The 12679-nt window shown below is 35.4% G+C and overlaps 1 protein-coding gene across 3 annotated transcripts in view; it reads left to right on the top strand.

Moving 5' to 3' along the window:
• The window catches only part of LOC145940367 (uncharacterized), a 278019-nt gene that overhangs the window by 44703 nt on the left and 220637 nt on the right, over nucleotides 1-12679 (top strand). For all 3 annotated transcript variants that reach the window (XM_083045442.1, XM_083045439.1, XM_083045441.1), the window contains exons 3-5: nucleotides 4208-5041; nucleotides 5162-5468; nucleotides 6051-6084. The gene's annotated coding sequence lies outside the window, so the exon portion shown is untranslated. The remainder of the gene's footprint in view (nucleotides 1-4207; nucleotides 5042-5161; nucleotides 5469-6050; nucleotides 6085-12679) is intronic.

Below are 12679 nucleotides of genomic sequence, written 5' to 3'. Positions count from 1 at the left end.
ATTTCTCTACAAAATATCTCTTACTAATAAATTTATTTTTTATTCAATCTATCACCGGGAATATCTCTTCCCAGGAATATCATACTGCTATAAATATTCTGCAGCGATAACGAGCGCAGATAACTCGATATTGTACTGAATAAAAATCATACCAGTTCACTACGTCCACGATAACTGACCGAAGAAGATACGCCGAGAAATTCTTTAACGACAAAGTTCTTCTCGAGAGAGAGACTGGTCGCCCCGGTCTTACCCCAGTCTCTCCAATATTAATTAATCGACACGAGTATTGCAGATATAATTAGTCCAGTCTTTATTGGATCTCAAAGAGAACTAAGGTCTTGGATTTATATACATTTAAATTCTTTCTCAAGTTTTCTATTTAATCAATCTAAAAAAAGAGACTAATTTTCTTTTCAGTCCATATCGTGATATCTAAACTGTTTTCATCATCTTTCACGGATGATATTAATTATCCAGTTTTATCGCAATTAAATTCTGCCTCACATTTCAGCATACGCGATTTTTTCTATAAAAACAAATTAATTGCTCCTTCGCTACAAGTTATTCTTGAGGAAAAACTGGTCTTGCATGTGCATGACGGTAAAGATAATATCTCCGTGGCGAGTTTCTCGTTTAATCAACTCCAAATTTGGATTTTCATGTCATCTCGATACACTTTAGCTTTATATAAACAGGCCCCTCTAGTTATCTCCGTTATCGCACGTAACAAGAATTTCGTCTCTCGAATACGAATATATGGGCAAGGGTGCAGTCGAGCCGCAATGCGCCTCGCGGGTCAGAGGGCAGCACGTTTCTCTCATTATGTTCTTCGCCTCTTCGAAATCCTAACTGTACAGTGTACTCACCCCGCCCAAAGGAGTTGCCATCACCACCACCGCCGCCGTACATGGAACGCAGGAACGTGGTCGATTATTTCGCCGAGTCCTCGATGAGGGAGCGTGCGAGAAGGTCGGATTGCACGATGCGCGCTAAGGGTCTCTTCGAGAATCGGTCATCGTAATTTACGACGACGGAAGCGACCGGCGTTGCTTCGATCATTAAACTCCGTCGCTTTTTGCGGAACGTAAATTATGATTTTTACGAAATAGAGAGACACACGGTTAAAAATATATACGCGAATCCGAGGTAGGATTTTATTGCGGTTTCAAGATTATGAACGCGTATCTTTTTGTCGATTAAAATTTTAAGGATCTCGTATATTTATGTAATTTATTTTATTCGAATGAAAATTCACGGAATTCGTATTTTTATATACTAGTAGAATTCACGGTGCAAATTTTCTATACGTATAACTTATTATCTCATCGTAATATTGTAGATATCTGTGCGGGATGTCGATTTCGAAATCGCGTTTTCTCGCAACTTTGCGAAGAACGAAATGAAAATTTGCCGGCCGAGGCAGATTAAGATTACTTATAGCTGCGAGATTTCCGAAAGAAATTCAAAATTTCCGTAAGTTCCGCGATCGGCCATTCTCTCTCACGCGAGAGATGTTAAAGACCGGGGTATCTCCCTTCTTTTTTTTTTCTTTCTTTTTTTTTGTAGCGATAATCCACGAACGATACATGTCGAGTAAGTACGTAACCCCGAGGTGCTTTCTTAGAACGTAGGGCTTATTAATCGGCGATAATGCACGGCAAGGTTGCCATGCGATAGCGCCGGAGTCACGCCATCACGAGAAACGCCGTCGCCGTTCTTGCCGTGCCTTCTAATATACGACATCCACTTTTCTGATATACGATTACGTTACGACGGTAGAAAGTATTTTAATATTTTTCCACGACAAGATGATATATTATAAATAACGAGTAAGTATAAGCGGTCGTTGCGTGGGCCGCGGGTTTCCAATCAGCTGCAATGCGTTTTAGAAAAATTATTCAAGGAAGTATCGCTTCTTCAACGTAATACACACACATACATATATTTGCACATTTCTTTAATAATATTATCAGCTAATTATGTTGTGACAAGAATAATAATTAATTCATTAGTCTTTGAATTAAATCATAAAATAACGAGGCTTGCATAACATGATATCACATAACGTATAATTGCTCGGTCTTATCATTTACGCTAATTTTATCGATATTTATAGATGGATATTATGAAGATGAAAAAGCTGCAATCTTACAGATTTAGGGCCGTATTTTAATTAGTCTGCATAACCGAGTACGCCCGGAATTGTTGATCGTGATAATGACATTTGCACGCGGGACGTTGGAACTGGTCTGGTCGTAATCCGTTAACGAAACTAATCTCAATTAAGTCTGAAATACTCCCTTTGCTTCCCGCCCTTCCTCCTCTCGCGCGTGCGATAATGAGGTTCACCGCGCGCCATCGAGACCGGCACAAGGTAGGTACACGACTAGTCGTCGTCGCGACTTATCTACTTTCACATTCCGCTGAGCGCGAAACGATTTGCCTCCGGTGCTTTATTAACGGACTTTAATTGCGAGTGCAACAACCCGCCGTATTCGGCGGTCATTAATCTCATTTGTCGGCGCCATGCATACTTACCGGTGTGCGTTGTATTATTCCGGGCGTTAATATAATATCGCTCGAAAAGAATCTCGACACCGCGCACATGATTGATTTGTAATTAACGCCTGGAATAAAATTGCAGCTTCGGGGTATCCCAATGAGATTTATCTATCTCGCGTATTAATTATCATTCATTATTTCCATATGGTGTTTGCATATCTAGAAATCTTGAAAGTATTGTAAAATTAATACTATCTTTAATTATTTTAATTATTTTAACAAGAACAGTAAATCGGACACGAAATATCAGAAATATACTGATTTTGTTCAGCGGATATGCTACGATGCTATATCAAATTAAGAGAATGACCTAATCTTCTCTCCCATAATCTCTTCTTTATTAAAATATATTACAAAAGTACAATTATATACTTGTCTCAATTATTTATATATTTTAATACATTTGAAATGATCAGTGAAAAAATTATTACTATAGTTACATCTATAATTGATTATCAAAAAATCCTTCGGCAAAGCTCGGCGCTGGTCCAGCGATCAAGAACCTCGTGCGCGAGATGAGAAAAAAATAGCAAAAGGAAGAATCCTTTCTGTAGATCGTACACACGATGACCTCTCCCGGCAGAGGATTTGAAAGGTCTACTCACGTGATCGATCGCACGACTAAATCCCGGCAATCTGGCATAACACGTCCTACGGATTTTATTTATTAAGCGGACTAATTACCGCGATTAGTTATCGGTGGGACACGCGCACACTTCCTTGCGCGCGTTTCTCTACGCAAGGACACAGGAATTTGCAAGATATGTGAGATTCCGGAGGCTTACGATGTCTCCGGAATAGCAGTTACTCACAAGTAGCGGTCTCGCGGAAAGCTTAAGGGTTTATTACGACTATGACGGACGATTAATGAGTCGGCTACCATAGCCTTTATATTACGCACGCTACCTAGCCGGCACTAAGCAAATAAATTCGTCAGCTTCTGATTACAACAAAAAGCGTGCGCCGCAGGCGTGTCCGCTATTTATCGCAGCTCAATCAAATTTGCAACCGAGGCATTCTAATCACGTTGTAAAGTCGAACTTGTATTCAATTTTTAATATACTAGAACAACACAAGCGCGCGCTATTCTTCAATTTTACATTAAAAAGAATGATATTAAAAAAAAATAATATAGTTTGTTTAAACTCAATTAAAATATTTTTCACAGAAATCAGCTGATTAAAGCGTTAAATTTCCTAATTCAATTTTAAAATAATATAGTAAAAAATTAAAATAGTAATATGTTGTAAATAATATGTTATAATACCTTATTTTTGATTAATATTTTTTGACCGAAATCAGCTGATAACTGTCAAAAATATTAATCGAGTTTAAAGAATTATGACATATTATTTAAAACATATTATTTTAATTTTTATAACATATTATTTTAAAAATTAATTAGCAAATTGACTCCTTAATCAGCTAATTTCTGACAAAAAATATTAATCGCAGATAGGTCATTATACATATTATTTACAACATATTACTATTTTACATTTTATAACACATTAGTATTTTAAAATTTAATTAACAAATTAACATCTTATTAATATTTTTTATCAGAAATCAACTAAGGAATTAATTTGCTAATTAATTTTTAAAATAATAATGTTATAAAAATTAAATTAATATGTTTCAGACACAACAGCAGTACTAGTGTCTGACTCGGACTGCCGAGCCGAGTCGAGCCGAGTCGAGCCGAGTCGAGCCGAGCCGAGTCGAGCCGAGCTCCGAGCTCGCACGTACGCCGCGACCACCGCCATTACAACTTCGCGACCTTGGCGTGCTGCGCGTTCCGTAACTGGCACAAGCCTTGCTAGATGCATTTTCGGTTGTTCGCGATCAACGTTTGCGCGCTCATCGTCGGTCCGCGACAGTACAAATGTGAATTTAATGTTTTTACGTGCTTCATTATCGTACAAAGCCGATCGCGTCGCGAAATTGTGTACCGACATCGTGATCGCGATCGCACGAGCGAGTCTATTACGCGGGCAACTTCATTACAGTCTACTATTACACGGGCGGATCGAATTACCGTTGCGCTTTCGAGTCGAATTTCTCGAGTTTTTCGGCGTTGTTGATCCGCGATTTCTACGTCGTGAAATATAAAACATAGTGAAATGTAGTGCCTGTTTCTTGGAATATCGGCGACTCCTGACCTAACCTAAAGCGCGTCGCGTCGCGGGAGAGTCGTCGCATCATCGTCGTTCGATGAGGTTAGGCCCATCTCCGATAAGTAGGCTTTGAAAAAAACGGTGACGCGAAAACAGAGCATCGGTTCTATTCGCGCGCGAATAACCACTCGGGATTCTCGCGTTTTACCGAAACGCGTCGAAATGCGATATCTAAAGTCCGGGCGTCGCCGCGCGTCGCGAAAAAAAGTAACGCGAGTGCGTTTCGAAGCTTCTTCTGGGAGGAGGAGGAGGAGGAGGAGGCCCGGGGTGGCATCGGGCAACGGCGGAGCAACTATATGGTGAATTATTTATTGTTACTATTTTTACTATTAAACTCAATGTAAATAATAATTTTATTTTTCGGAACATCAATTATTTTAAATTTCACTATATAATTATCATATATTTATATGTTACAGGTCCACTGCTGCGCATCGTATCGTCGCGAGGGAGTCGTCGCATCATCGTCGTTCGATGAGGCCCTCCGATAAGTGGGCCTTGAAAAAAGCGGCGACGCGAAAACAGAGCATCGGTTCGCGCGCGAATAAGCTCTCGCGATTCTCGCGTTTTACCGAAACGCGTCGAAAATGTAATAGGTATCTAAAATCCGGGCGTCGCCGCTCGTCGCGAACGAAAAAAGTAACGCGAGTGCAAGTGTTTGGAAACTTCTTCTGGGAGGAGGAGGAGGCCTAGGGAGGCATCGGGCAACGGCGAACCAACGATAGGGTAAATATAACTTACAATTTATTTAACTTTTTATTTGTTATTTGTGAGATAATCTATTTATCTTCACGTTAATGATTCAAATTTTTCATTGTTGTATAATAATGAATATAAAATATCCTAGATTTTATATTTTGAAATACTTGGAATATTTAATAAGAAATATAATAATTTTTTAAAAATAATTTAATAATAAATATTTGTATATGTATAAAATACAATTTCTACATTGTATTATATTTAAAAGATATGTAGATATAATTATTTATGTAATGCGTAACTAGATTCTTTTAAATATTTAATAGTAAAAATAAATAGTAAAATATTTTAATTTAAATATTTTTTATAATTATTTTATCTTTTTTTAAAAAATATTTTTTTGCAAATTATGTAGTTTTTTAATATCTTAAAGTAAATAACAAAAATTAACTTTGCGCATAATATAATCATTTTTTGAAACATTAAAATTAATATTTAAATTTTCAAATTAATTTTAATATTTAAAAAAATGATTTGGAATATTATAAATGATTTAAATATTTTAATAATTGTTTTATATAATATTTATACGTTTATATTTTACAGATTAACATTGTCTACAATTCCGCACATCGAATTGGTGAGTGTTAAATTATTTTTTTTTAATTTTAAGATAATGCAGTTGTGAAAATTATATCAGAAATATTTTAATACATTTATATATATACATGATAAAAATATTAGGAATAAACCTTTTTTCTCTGATAATTATAATATAATTAGCTATAATAGATGCATCGGTAAATTCGTTTTATTCTTATTTTAATTCTTGCAAATTGTTTGATATCTAAATTTATCTTTTTTTTATCTTTATACTTATTACACATTAAAAGAATTAAAGGCTCAAATTAATCGTAATATTATATATATATATATATATATATATATATATATATATCACAAATTCATTATCTTAAAATGAATAAATTAAGATAAATTATTGTATATATGTGTTTAATTTTCGAATGTGTATCATAATAGAGATCTTTTCAACATGCATATGTTATAAACATAAAAGATAAGAAATGTTTAGTAGTTATATTATAACACACTTAAATTAATTTAATAGAACGCGCGTTAATAATAATAATTGGAAAAGGCATATTAACATGCCTTTTTTAAGAAGGGAAAAAAGAGTTTTTCTTTTCGAGCTCTTAAGATGTTGGATATTAAAAAACACGAACTACGTAATTATATAATATAAAATATTTATTAGCGGAAAAAATTCGAAAAACCTGAAACAATTTAAAGATTTTATGCGATTGATAACAAAAGCGATATTAGAAAGTAGACGAGTTCCTCGAACGATGACGCAATGATACAAGCGAAAATGCGCATTTGCGTGCTGTTGCTACATAATTAGATAATTTACGCGACCTTCGGAAGGGTGAGGAAGAGAAGAGCGGCGTCGAGAAATTTATCCGGCCGTTAAATGAAAGCGAGTTTGTTGTATGAACAGCGGCACGAACTCACTGCGCGGTGCAAATTCGTACCTTATAATCGCCGTCTTACCCAGCACGATGATTTTGACGTGATCTTTGAATGATTCGGGGTCCCGCGCAGGTGATTGAGCGGTTTTTGCCTCTGGTGGAATTGATACAATTGCGAGACGTCCATCACGCATTATCAAATGATATCCAGACGTTAAAGATGGATTTAATGAGCGGTTTCGTCTTTCGGTAAACGCCCGATACATACGTTGATTGTCAGTTATAATTAACCGTGATTGGTGTCGGCCGATCGGTAGCTGATCAACTAACGTCACAGCGAGATGTATCAAAATTTATTGTCTTAGACAAATTTGATTGAAGTCATCAACACATTGACAAATGCTGGACATTTTTGTATTTTCTCTCTCTCACTGATATTTTCTTCATTTTTATTTTACCCCATTTCATTAATTTTCTTAACATTACTTACCTTGCCAGTTTAGACCGCTTCTGACATGAACACCTTCGATTTTCTTTGAAATATATTATCGACAATAAAAATTATTTATTTGAAAAACTACTCTGGGGGGCATTAAAACTTTCATTAGAGAAAATTTCCTATCCTCTTAAGAACATTTTCTTCTTTCTCTCCTTTCTTTTCACGTTTAATACACATACACATACGCATACAACTAATTTAGAGATCACGAGCAACTACTTTCGCTATGCTTCGCAAAAAGGTTTAACGTTCTTCGAGATCGCTATTTTCTATTTTTCCGGGAAAATGTGGCTGCTTAGGTAAAAATCTCTCATAGCGCATTAGAATCACGCGAGGTTGAAATCACTCGAGGCTGCGCCAAGCGCAACGGAAGTGGCCATATTATTATAGTAGCACCTGGGAGTGAATCGCGGGACGGAAATGTGAAAATATTCTGCATGCATGACGTACGTAGAAATACATTAACGAACTCTACGTTCAACGAGAAGTCAAACAGATATTAAAATATCCTCGAAATGTCTCATCATTGTTAATATTCCGTGTTGTAGATTTATTTGCGCAAGAAGTCTCACGAACAACATTATCTCATAATAAATTAAGAAATTTGGAAACAATGTGACTGAGACAACGATAGGGCTTTTACACTTCTTTTGGTTTCCTATTAAAATGACGAGTGACATTATTGATGTTATCTTTGAGAAATTAACACTATTTCTAGATTTTCCATATAATTAACAGAATTATAACAATGTGATGGCTCTATTAATTATATATATATATATATAAATTTTGAAAATAGGGTGCTAATTTTACAAAAGCACTATTGATGTTAAAGCAATCCATTGTTGATACATTCCTATACTCGTTAATAAGTACTTGCGTAATTATTCCGCGATTATCGATCTTGTTGCGTTGGCGTGACACGAAAGCGAGTCTCGTTATAAATATTAATTAATTAATTAATGAATCGCGTATAATGCACAATTATTGCTCATTTCTATATAATATGATCTACATAATGAGATCTTGTTACGATTTCCGCAATATAGTTTGTCGATCATAATTTATACAAGTTATGAAAATGAGATTGATAATAAATATGTTAATTTAATGATTATTTACAGACACGTTATATTAATATAAAGTGATATTTTTTAATTAACTCGGTGTGAAAATAATACATAATTTAATAAAAATAAAATATTGTATAATTATGTAAAAGAAAATTGTGTGAATAATATGTGGTACTTGGACATATTATTAACGATGTGCTTTTGATTCTAATGAATATTATATATTGTATATGCAAAGAATGTTGTATATATGTAAAATCTCACACTTATAGTTATGCTGCTCTCGACAAGAGCATTTTTCGCGCTTATCATTTCACGTTTCGCTTTGAGAATCGCTCAACAGGATAAATAATTATTATTCCGGACGGCATCACTCCGAAAGAGATGATCTCGCTGCGAGATCCTGTCGGGTATCAGCTTCGTCGGTGCGTGAGAAAGAAGTTATCTCTACAAAGTTATTCGTTATGATCGCGTACACCTTGCCCGATGTAACCGAGAGCAAGTGTGTTACACATTATTTCGCCGGTCTGTGCACGCACACCAACACGTGCAATACGTTTCTGTAGGGAAATAAATACACAGATGTTTTACACCCGCGGAGATGTCCTTATCCACGACGGTCGTAGAAAACACACTGACCCCGATGCACTTACGTGACGGACCGCCGTCTTTTCATGTTGAATACACACGTGTCACGAGTAGCGTGTGAATGTTTGCTCGCCGCGACGCGATCACGTGTGAATTTTAATATGTGTTGTTCTCGTTGCGGCCACATTCCCGAGCAGTTTAATTATACAAACTTGCACTTGCTTACAAGTTGACCGTCCTACTTGGGCGAAGTTATGAGGTCGTTAATAGAGAGCATGGTCGATGTTCCACATAATTAATCCTCATCCTTGGTCAAATCAAGCATGCAAATTTAAAATCTTATTATAATGAAAAAGTTAGCATTAAGAGACTGATTATTCAATGTGACATGCAAAAGATGTATTATTAAGGTTATTTTTTTCGGATAAATTGTCTCTAGGACAAACCGATTGACATGGAAAAAAAATCTAACGAGTGCTCGCGTGTGCGATTTCATAAAATCGTGTATGTATATACGTCCGAACTATTTGGTTTATAGTAGATGCGACGTTCTCCTGAAACTCGCGAGCCATTTAAATGCAAAGACCTTCGTAAAACTCGTGATGCATTACTAGTCGATAAAATTTACTCCATAGGACTTGGCGTACAAAAAGATATTACGATTCTTGGTGAAGAAGCGAGGCTCTTGGTTTCTTTGATATCTCTCGTCTCGAAACACACGGATCGATCTGTGTTTCGTGTACCCGTGTATTTTACGCGAGATTTCGCGTCCGCTAGAATAAACTCTTGGTCAAAAGCTATTTTCCGAAAATGATGGTAAATGATTACACTCGTCCAGTACGCGATTCGACATATCTCATAAAACCGCACATCGAAATCGCACAATTGCGAACAATAGATTTCTCTGCTCTATACATTTCTATGTAGATTTTGTAATTTTCTTTGGAAGAGTAAAAATTGACAAAAAATGTGTATATTAATTTCACATTTCAATATTAGATATCAGATTAAATAAATTTTCTGCTATTAATAATTGCTAGAATAATATATCGCGATAATTTTGAATGATACGTTTATTATTCGTATTTATAAATTTTTTCAAACATTTTATTTTTTATTCTAATGTCAACGGATTTAAAAATATCAGGGGAACAATTGTTGACCAAAAGATCAATGAAGCGAAACGTTCGTAACGATGCGGCCTGCCAAACGCGATCGAGTTAACCAGATTCGCAATCTTCTCGCATCAAAGATCGCGCCGACTATTCGTTTGACTTTTCATTGTGCATTGTATAAGTTTATATATCGCAGAATGATATATCATTTCTCAGATCCATATTGTGGAATATGCTGAGCGATTCTGCTAATTAAATGATACTTTGCTTATATACATTCCAGTGACATTATTTACGTAAAGAAAGAAATCGCTATATCGCAATAAAAATATATATTCGGTAATAAAATTTTATAATTAAATTAAATTATTAGCATCGACAATACATTTTCTAATTTGATGCGTATAAAATAAGCAACACAAAATTTCTGAAAAATGCGAATAAATAGACATAATAAACTTTAACTCTTACCACATTGTTGCGAGTAGGTAGAGTTTCACAATCCGGCCAAGATCGTGATCTTGCGGCGCACCGGTACTTATTCAACTTTCCATTGCTTTCCATTTCGTTCAAACGTATGCACATAATACATTATCGGGTCGATTGCTCGTCGCATTTAAAGGCGCCGCAATTATGCATGCGTCCGAGATATTTATGACCGTGTAGAGACCGCGGCTTTACGGGATTTTTTCGCCGTCGTTAGTCAAGCGAAAAGACCAATGGATGACAAAAAACATTAAAGAAAAAGAAAGAAAAATAATGTATACCAAGTCGTAAATCTTGCCGGAACGTTGACGCAGATAGGACGCTGAACAATTAAAAGAATCAGGATCGAAGTATAAGTTGAATAATCGATTATATTTGATAAAACATTTACAAGGTAATAAGATTTTTTTTTTTTTTTTCTTCATTTAACGTGAGTTACATTTACAGGCAAGGCATCCTCAAGAACCGTACCAACTCTACAATAATCGTAATAATGTATAATATTACTTATAAGAAAAGTACCATCAAATTATCGTTATTATTAATATTAATATTTTTTATAGTACCTATATTATGTTATACTACTCTTATCATTTCTTTAGGAACAAATACATATTTTTTTTTCTTTAATCAATATACACCGATTCGCGACTATATATGAACTGCACTTCCGCATAGGCGAATTAAGGTACACACGACGGACACTTTTTTTTTATCGAACATAGGAAAAAAAGAACAGAGTAAGTTTCTTCGGTATCTATAATCTTTTCTATCTCCTTCGTCTTTCCCTTTTCCTTTTACTCCGTGTTTCGGATGTGTCATGAATCCGGATTTTCCCTAAAAACGAGCAACGGTATCGATGAACACGATCAGATTCGATTCTCATTTTTTAGTCGAGAACAACATTTAATACAATAAATTCTTTTCAATTGCTTTACGAATTTTATGAATGATAGAATCGTCGAGGCATAATTATACAAGTATCAATTATTAGCAGAGCGCGCAGTGAACATTATTGCTAGTCGGATTTGCGGAGGGAGGGTGAAATATGTAGTTCGCAAAATGGAGCTCGGTCCTCGCGATTATGTGGTTATAAAGGTCTGAGAGGTGGATTACATATAAATGTACAATCCTAGCGGTAAGATATGAACTGTTGATAGCTTATATTCGTAAAGAAGTATGATGCCTGCTTGAAATTAATAAGATAAATGCGGAAAGGCGTTGAAGGGAGGGGTGATTGAGCTGGGACTATTTACGTCGTGCATGATAAAAGCATGATCGTGACGACGACTGTTAATACACGGTATCCCTATAGACTATTGCACTGTGTTGATTAGAGAGATGTCCAACTACTACGGTATATATGGACGAAAAATTGTATTCGGCGCGATGCGCTTGCATCGTCATCGCAAGTATATCATTCGAGTTTGAAGTGATTGAAGAGATAAAAATTAATTCCAATTGAAACGTTTTATTCGATTATGTCTCTCATCAAATGTGCCGCAAACATTATTATTAGAGTTTAATCGCGCGACGGTAGGCGCTTTTCGCCGTGGCGATCTGCTCGCAAAACGGAAAAGGAAAAAGGAAGTACTTTTTCTCGCTTTTTCTCAATAAGAGTCGTGATTCCTGTAGAACCTTCGATGAGCGCACGTTCAGCGATTGTGCATATACACGCAAATACATACACATTTTTCTCGCTTCTCTCTCTCTCTCTCTCTATCTATCTTTCTCATGTTTTTTCTTTCTAATAATATTCTCTCTCTTTCTCCGTCTAACTTCATATCTTTCCTGTATTCTGTCCATATACTTTTCTATTTGCTTTGCTCCCATTGGAATGCATTTGAAGTTCAACGGTGATAGCAATTAGCAAAATCTCATTCGCATAAAGATATTTTACATTTACATATATATATATATATATATTTAAATATAAATATATATGTATATATTTATATTTATATTTATAATATATATTCTTTTT

Source organism: Prenolepis imparis, unplaced genomic scaffold, assembly GCF_030444845.1.
Source record: "Prenolepis imparis isolate NDT839.2.m4 unplaced genomic scaffold, iyPreImpa1.0 SCAF_9, whole genome shotgun sequence".
NCBI lineage: Eukaryota > Metazoa > Arthropoda > Insecta > Hymenoptera > Formicidae > Prenolepis > Prenolepis imparis.
Note: the sequence above shows the minus strand (reverse complement) of the source record. Positions and strands in the feature narration are given on the sequence as shown.